The sequence below is a fragment of the Helicoverpa zea genome, chromosome 8 (assembly GCF_022581195.2).
Source record: "Helicoverpa zea isolate HzStark_Cry1AcR chromosome 8, ilHelZeax1.1, whole genome shotgun sequence".
Classification (NCBI taxonomy): Eukaryota; Metazoa; Arthropoda; class Insecta; order Lepidoptera; family Noctuidae; genus Helicoverpa; species Helicoverpa zea.
In genome coordinates this window covers 13,402,726-13,411,283 of record NC_061459.1, presented here as the reverse complement: position 1 = coordinate 13,411,283, position 8,558 = coordinate 13,402,726, and the positions used below count along the sequence as shown (strand labels likewise).

General features: G+C 37.9%; 1 protein-coding gene across 1 annotated transcript in view; it reads right to left on the bottom strand.

The window, feature by feature from the left end:
- Positions 1 to 8,558, bottom strand: part of LOC124632667 (phosphatidylcholine:ceramide cholinephosphotransferase 2-like) — an 89,476-nt gene that overhangs the window by 61,409 nt on the left and 19,509 nt on the right. The gene's annotated exons all lie outside the window — the stretch shown is intronic.

Genomic DNA, 8,558 nt, shown 5'->3' with positions numbered 1-8,558 from the left:
AAAATAAGAATTGCCCTTACTCAAAATACTAAAGCTACTGACTAAAATACTGACTTTCCGACTACTTTTCTCCGAATAAAAATTATGAAACGACCGAATGAGATACTAAAGTCTTCGAAAAAATAAACATCACTGTTTGTTGCTATAATACTTTTCTACCAGTATAAATTACGTTCTACTGAAAACTATGCTTTGTAATTTTTAATCTTTACTTGCCTACTATTAATTCATAAATTACCTTTCATATTTCATAGACTTGGTGTCATTTTAACTATAACATTATTCTGAAAATATTATTCTCAGTGGTTAAACACTACTTTTAAAAAATATAAAAATGTACTTGTAATAAAACTTTTACTTGCTTCATGTATCATGGATTTATACTACGGGTATGCTTCGATATCGGTACTTATTTCAGGTTCAGGAAAAAGTTAGAATTAAAGTTGTATTTACGTTTTAATCTAAAACCAAGTAGATTTTGGTTTCCCAGAATATTTTTAACCGACTTCCCAAAAAAGAGGAGGTTCTCAATTCGGCCGGTATGTTTTTTTTAACAGACTTCCCAAAAAGGAGGAGGTTCTACAAAAATTGTTATTTTTTGTCGTTTATGTTTTGGATTTTTTGTCGGTAATTCATTATAACGCTGGTTAATAAGAATAATAGTCGGTCACAGATCGCTGGAGATTAATTTGTTTTTCGGAACCATTATTATTATCCTTTTTAAAGTTGTACAGATCGTAAACCCGTGATATTTTATTCAACTAGGAAAATTATAGCAAGTAATTTAATTCAAAAATCGATTATTATGTAACTTCTGAAACGATTAAGGTTCAACTGTACTTCAAACTTCAGTGATTTGTAAGCGCCTCAAATAAAAATTATCACACGAAGAGACAACTAATAAACACTGTGTCGCCATAAGTTAATTAATGATGATGATGATGTCCTCCTAGCCGATTATCGGCTACGGCGGCTGTTCTCATGTAAGGAGATTAGCCAACTGCGCAGGACATATTATAGTGCACAAGCATTTGCGCAGACACAGATGCACTCCCTATTCCTTCACTCTCATAGCCCGATGGGACGGCAATCCGACACGACCGGAAAGAGATCAGGCCTCGTTGCCTCGTTGGTCTAGTTGTCGCAAGTGTGGCTGCTGAGCACGAGGTCTCGGGTTCGATTCCCGAGTCGGGCCGAAATCGCTTTATGGGTTTTAGAAGACTTTCACAAAGCAGCCCGAGGCCTGGAAGTTGGTGATTGATTCACCCGTGCATCGGAGAGCACGTAAATGTCGGTCCTGCGCCTGAAGTTAATTAATAATATTATATTAACCACGAGTTAATTAGTTTAAAGTTATATTTGCCGTGTTTAACCGTAATCCAACGACATGTTTATAAATATAACGTATGCAAGAATTCGCGTGATTGTGTCGAGTACACAATTACCGCGGCACACAGCGCAGACATTGTAATGGCCGATATCCGCCGGAGGAACTGCACATTACTAATATTATAATACACTATCATAACACCGAGTAATACTCAGTTTCCGTTCGTCACCACCAGTGACTGATCTGCTGTAGTGGGCTCTGGGAAGGGCATGAGGGCTGGATCCGCCCCTGATCACGACGGATAAATTAACAGATAGATTCAGAGTCAACAATTTAACACAGGTAAATAAGATACGAGCATTATAACTTCAGTAACTTATTTTTTCAGATTGCCTCATTTTAGTTCGCTTTTGAGAATTTAATGTTATGACCATGTTTTCTTTTTCCAGGGCAGTCAGTTTTGTTTGACCATCAGAATTTCTCAGCAGCAGTCTGAAGCGTTCAGCCTTGGCTATACCTACTTACCCACTCGTGTTGAATTTGTAAAGATAAGTTCTACTAAGCTGCAGGAATAATAGACTTGATGTTACGGTCTCATATGTGTCTAATAGCAATGACATGTAAATTCACACTGTAATACTTAGATGAGTTTACAAATTGGTCTCTAGAAGTTCTTTGTCCAATATTTCAATGAAAAGCAACAATTGAGTAAATTATTGACACTGTCTATTCAAAGCACGACCATAAACTTGGCGATACTTCAATGTTAATGCTGCAATCATTTGCTGTTGACTTTGTCAATACAAGCCGCGTAATGAAAAATAATGTGTTGTGCATTAACTTTTGTTTATTTTACATAATTAGTCTTACTTAAGTATACTTACTGTGCAAACGAAATAAATACCTATTGAATACTAAATTACCAACAACATTACAATCATGATACATGGACATGACACAACAAACTGACCAGCGGAAATCATGTCCTTACGAGAGACTAAATGATTGTCACCTTCTCCAGAGATTAGTTTCCGTGTGTTTATAGTGTGGTATGTATCGGATAATCATAAAATCGTTAGTGCATGTAACGTGAGGAAGCCGTGCCTTCCGAGTTGAGTAACATTTGCGAAACCTCGCGAGCTGCCGGCGTGAGGCCTGTGCTGCGAGGTCGCGCCGAGGGCATGTGAGGGCGCACGAGGGTCCAGCCCGAGCACGACATCTCGCTGCTAATTACTGCGATATTCAGAGTCTGGCCATGGCATGAAATGTACGTATGTTGATTATGCATGCCAGTGGTTTATAGAACAATGTAGCTTTCTGCAATTATTTAGATTTTTGAGATAAATTGCATAGTTTCAATAGATTACATTTATTAAAAATTTTCGTAATAAACAAGAAATATTTGCAAAAGTAAATGTTTGTAATTCAAAGTTACAAACAGTTTTGATTGCTTATGTCGTCTAGCTTAGCTTGAAATGCTATGCTAAATTGATCTAACCCCTTCTTTCAGTAGAAAACTTGTACGGCTTAAAAATACACTGTAACGACACTCTCAAATACTGTAAGCTGGTAAATACTGAAGGCTTGTGTGAAGTGTGCGCTACACGTGTTGCACCCACCCTCTGACAATATCGAGAGAACTGCTAATAGCTAGGTAACGTTACTTCAACATTATTGCAAATCTGAGGATTACAGATCATAACTGATCACTTTAGAGGTTTATCTACTTTAGTCCCTGAATAAGCAATCCTTGCATCTGAATATTTCAACTAGACAAAACTTCAGTTATATTCAAGCTTGAGTGCGTTATGATTGAGCTGCTATGCAAGGCTTTGGCACTCTTACTTTCGGTACCACTTTGAGGGTCCCCAATAAAAACTATTTTGTCCTTCTCTAGGAGAGCATCTATCTATGAAGATCCATACGAAAATTCACATCGTCCTTATCTCCACTGCAACGGCCAACAGACAGACCGATCAACTTCAGCGTCCATCATATTATATCTTTTCGTTTTTCTTTTCGATCACAATATAGATTTATGTCTGAAGTTGTGCAATAATGTGGCTGCATCAAGTGATTGACCGCCAGTGACACATCAGTCGAGTGCAGTCAATTGCCGCGCCAATTGCATCGGGAGACAAATTGCGGGATCCACGGCCGTGGGTGTATGTCGAATTATATCAATACATACCGACATACATTGTAACGTTGTACGTTAATGTCAACGTTTTAAAATACTTGCCTTTTGTTTTTAATCAAAATATTAATATAAGGTGGGTAGAAAAATAAATAAATAAATGTAATGTCTACCTACGGTTGCGTTTAGAAACGCGTACAATTATTTGTTTCGTTAATTAAGTATTATTTATTTCTTTTACTAAACTGATTAACGTATTTTTAAATTCATATTTATTATAACAACTTGGGTCTAGAAATAAAAAAATTGTAACTTAATCAAAACTTAAAAACAAACAGTACGTAGTCATTATCTGTATCGGTGCAACGGCAAGTTAAACCAAATTGGACTTCACGTCATTGTGATATGGTTTCGATTCTTTTACCTGGACTGCTGTACCAATGCAAATCGGATTCGTTCGCTACTCATTCACGGGCGTGTACCGTGAGGTTGGTTAGCTGCTTTAGCGACTCGACCATTTTTAAAATATCATCACGGAAGACACACGTTCACGCGCTCCTTACAAGTACTCACTTTTGCCAGTCCTTAGTGCGTGACGTTAATCGTGGTCTTAACGGTTTTATTTTATAATTTTGAAAACATATTTTTTCAAACTTCGTTTAACTTATTCTCTATATTGTAGAATCAGTGCATCTCCCCGTATTGGGTAAGTGTTGAACAATTCGTGTAATTGCTACCACCCACCTATTGGGTGACCGTTGGCAAATGACTTGCAGATTTCATCTTTTCTTGCTTTGCACATTGTCGCATCATTTGTAGCCTTTTTCATCATCATAAGCAGTCAGGGTTATTCTTTTCATTTGCTTATCCCTGCATCTTATTTTTTATATGTTTTATACATTTTATATAAAAATTACATTTCAGCTGTTCTCTGTAAACTCCGATTCTGACTGTGAATTTGCACACATTCGCCTTAAGCGCACTGAGCTTCTGCTTCCTGCTTCCGCGGCAAACACAGTCAGAGGAGGACAATCAGAAATGGACATTTATTTGAATGGATGTAAATTCCAGGGTCCAAAGTTCGGGTTCAAAGTTCGGCTTAAACTCCGGGCCACGGCTGATCCGTTGGCCGAACGTCGACAGGCACCGAGAGGCACCGTGCACCGATTACCCTCTACCATACTGCATCACCATCTGCGGGTCGTCCACCCTGAAGCGCCTCCTCGGCTGAGCGTCATCACCGGACATCTCTCCACGTGAAGCCAGGACAGTGCTAGCGCGCTTTACCTCCATATAACAAAATTAATTTTGCTGACGGGCATTCGAATCGCGACCTTGGAAATAAATTTTTATGTTCACAATGTGGGGTTTAATTTAAAATCTAAACCGTCCACACGCTAAACGTGACAACATATGTATGTATCACAATTTGCTTTAAGTGAAGATTCTTTCGACAAACATAATAAAGTATACCGTACTTAGGTAATAACATATTAAGAGGGACGGTGATGATGTACAACGGGTGTACTATGCCAAATCGAATGACAAATAATCGAATATCAATTGATCGACCACTATAAATCGAAATTCTAAATACTCGAACATTCATAATATCGAATGGTTATTAAATCGAACATTCAATACATCGCGCAGTCAATACATCGAGTGTTCAAAATATCGAATGTTCGTTTGATCGAGCGTTAAATGCATCGCATATTCATCCTATCGAAAATCATTCGAAAATACAAGAAAAACACAACATTTACTAATAAATCACATTTTAATCTTTTATTCTTATCTTTTAAAGGTATATATTTTAAAATTTTGTGTGAATTGAAAAAGCAAACGCGGGATTGGGTAGACCTACTTTACAAAATAGAGGCAAAAGGGACGATAATGCGATTGAAAAAATGTTAAATAATAATAACTACATTAAAATGTGATTTATTCGTAAATTTTTAAATGTTTACATAGATTAACATAATTTGATCGCAGTATCGGGTCGCTAGAGGAACTGATTATGATGATCATAGGCATAAGTCATCATCAGACAAATTATTTCCACCACGTTAATACAAAACCATTTATATGAATATCATTACGTATTCATACAAATTGTTGTATTATGTAGATAAAGAGATAAGATAATAATTGTGATACGCGTATTATCTCACTCGGTGTACAGATTAATATCAGCTACATTATAATTTCGTGGTCGGATGCTGTGGCCCATTGAATCTGGCTGATCGATCACGACGGATGACGACCTTCCAACACAATACAACGCGGATATATGCAACATTACACTAAACGCTGTTTTATCTGATAAAATATATAAATAGCAGGCATTTTGAGGATTTCCTCCCGGCAGTCGAAGCGCAAATGTTGCCTCGCTCATAATGATAACAGATGAGCAATTTGTAGATAGCTGGTATTTATTTAGGTACGTCCTACTATTATGAAGATATAAATGCCTAGTTTATTCGCGTCGCCTCCTGAGCATTCGAACCCAGAAATATAATTAGAAAGGAATGGTGAGAACGCACCATCATATCGTGTGAATATGTGAATGGAGACACTTTCAAGGCAAACAAGCTGTTTGCGAATAACAAACAAAAACATTTAAAAATAGTGTTCAGTGATTGGGTACCTACAGTTCTATAGAACGAATACCTATCTTTATCTTCACATTTAGGAGTAAAGTAAATTATTCAAGCTTGACTTTGAGAACAATAACATCGTGAAGAGATCAAAATACATAAGTAGGTACATATAATGTAGAACAACAACAGACTAATTAGCATTACACGGCTAATATCATAGTCACAGCTCGGTTAACGCGGACACACCCACTTAAGTGAACATAGCTTACACAGCTACTTGGCTAATAGATGCACTAATAGACCCACCTAATAAGCGCTAGCTCTTTCCCCCTGTTCCACCTGGGTCCTTTTTATTTTTTTTATTGGGAAATCATCAAATGACCCAGTGGATGCAGCGTGAGGGAGTGTTCTGATACTCCCTCCAAAATCCAAAAACCATTTTAGCCTGATGCAGCAATGTTTCCTGAGGTACCTAAACCAGATCATTTTAGGGAGAATGGAATGGAAGTGAACCGGCTTTGCAGCCAGCAGAATCCAGTTAGAATTGAATGTAGTCACACCGCTCATTGCTGGTGATTACACAAAGAACACTAATGTAAGTATTGTAACCCGACACTAGCGGGAGCTACCAAGTAGTCTGGTGGTTGGAGACTCGCGTCATACAATAACTGTAGTCTCAGATTTCATCGAAGATTAGCGCTAATTACAATTTGAGTGCGATTGCCTAACGTTTCATATTCTCAATTCACACAAGGTTAAGACGAATTTCGAATGCCAGTCACGCATGTGTACTTGGATTTCTTATTATCTTGTAATTGCTAGCCGCCAAATGTAATAACTACTAGAAATATGAAAATGATTTTGTTATTCTTGTAAAGGTCTACTAAGACAGTACGTCATACGATGTACAGCAGTGGTTCTTAAACCTTTTTGACATCAGGGACCACTTTAACTAAAGTTTGTCTTGCCGGGGACCACCTCATCGGTTTACCTAAATTAGCACTCATTTCTTTATTATTTATCAAAAAAAAACTGAATTTTTGGGTCAGTTATACTCAAAGCTAAACGCATGTCGGCAGTTGTGTGAAAAACTTGCCTATGCAGTTTCCAAAAGCGCGAGCGAAGCGAGCGCGAAATTTTTATCGGACCTAAACCAAATATTTTTGGTCTGTTGACAAATGCAAAAATAAGGGCATAATATCTAGTTTTCGAATACGCGAGCGAAGCGAGGTCGAAATTTTTATCGGAGTTAAAACAGTTACGTAAAATTTTGCCCAAACGTACTTTATTTTTGTTTGTTGACAAATGCCAAAATAAGGGCATATAGTTTCTGAATAGGCGAGCGAAGCGAGCGCGAAATTTTATCGGACTTAAACCAAATATTACGTAAAATTTAGCCCAAACGTACTTAACTTTTTGTTTGTTGACAAATGCCAAAATAAGGGCATATCGTTTCTGAATACGCGAGCGAAGCGAGCGCGAAATTTTAATTATTTTTTAAAACTCAAAACCAAAATTACGTAAAATGTAGCCCAAACATACATTTTCATGAACGGGGGGACTAGGTAAGACACACCCGATATACGTCGATAAAAATTAAGTTAGATAACGTATAGCAACGTCGCGAAGCTAAGCTTCGCGGACCACTTGGAATGCCTCCAAGGACCACCAGTGGTCCGCGGACCACCGGTTAAGAACCACTGATGTACAGCAATGGCGTACGTAAGTCCAATATAGTTTTCCTATGTTATATTTTGACCTAATCCTTCAGCAATTTGTTCTTCTCGGCGTATGTACTAAACAAATAAGGTATTCCGGCGCACCTCGTGATCTACGATGTTTATTTATCATATCCATTTACCTACATCTCAATACTGACACTATCGCAGGTGATAAGTGATAACATGCGATTTAGTATGTACTTATTTATTTATAGTTGATTCCTTTGATCCGGCAATCTGCAACCTGCAGCGGAGTGCGTTGACGTGAGCACGATTTAATACAGTCACTAACGTTACTAATCTATTGCATTGTATATCGAGATAGTGTCTACCAAGAAGCAGAACAGATTCAATCACAGCTCGTCATGGTTCATTCATGTCAATATTTTATCATAAACATCTCACAGTCTATCAAGAAAGACACATACAAAAGTACAAGTGCCATTGTACGTGAGGTTATCTAATTTGCACATCATCCCCGTCAACCCCATCGAATCTGTCCCATACTCCCGGTTCCCAGTTGTCCTCACGTCAGAGAAACTAGAGCAACATCACGACGTGTCGCTATGTCTTCCACGACAGACGCCCATTGACCTTACATCCATGAGCTTCCTCAGTGCGACGTGACGCGGGTAACAATGTCCCATTGTCTTATGGCTAATAGCTTCTGTATACGTTGTGTACTTGCTAATGAACATCTGTTATTTTCTAGTTTTCCATGACCATAAACGACGGATAGATTCGAATATTAATTAAAAAGTATCCTG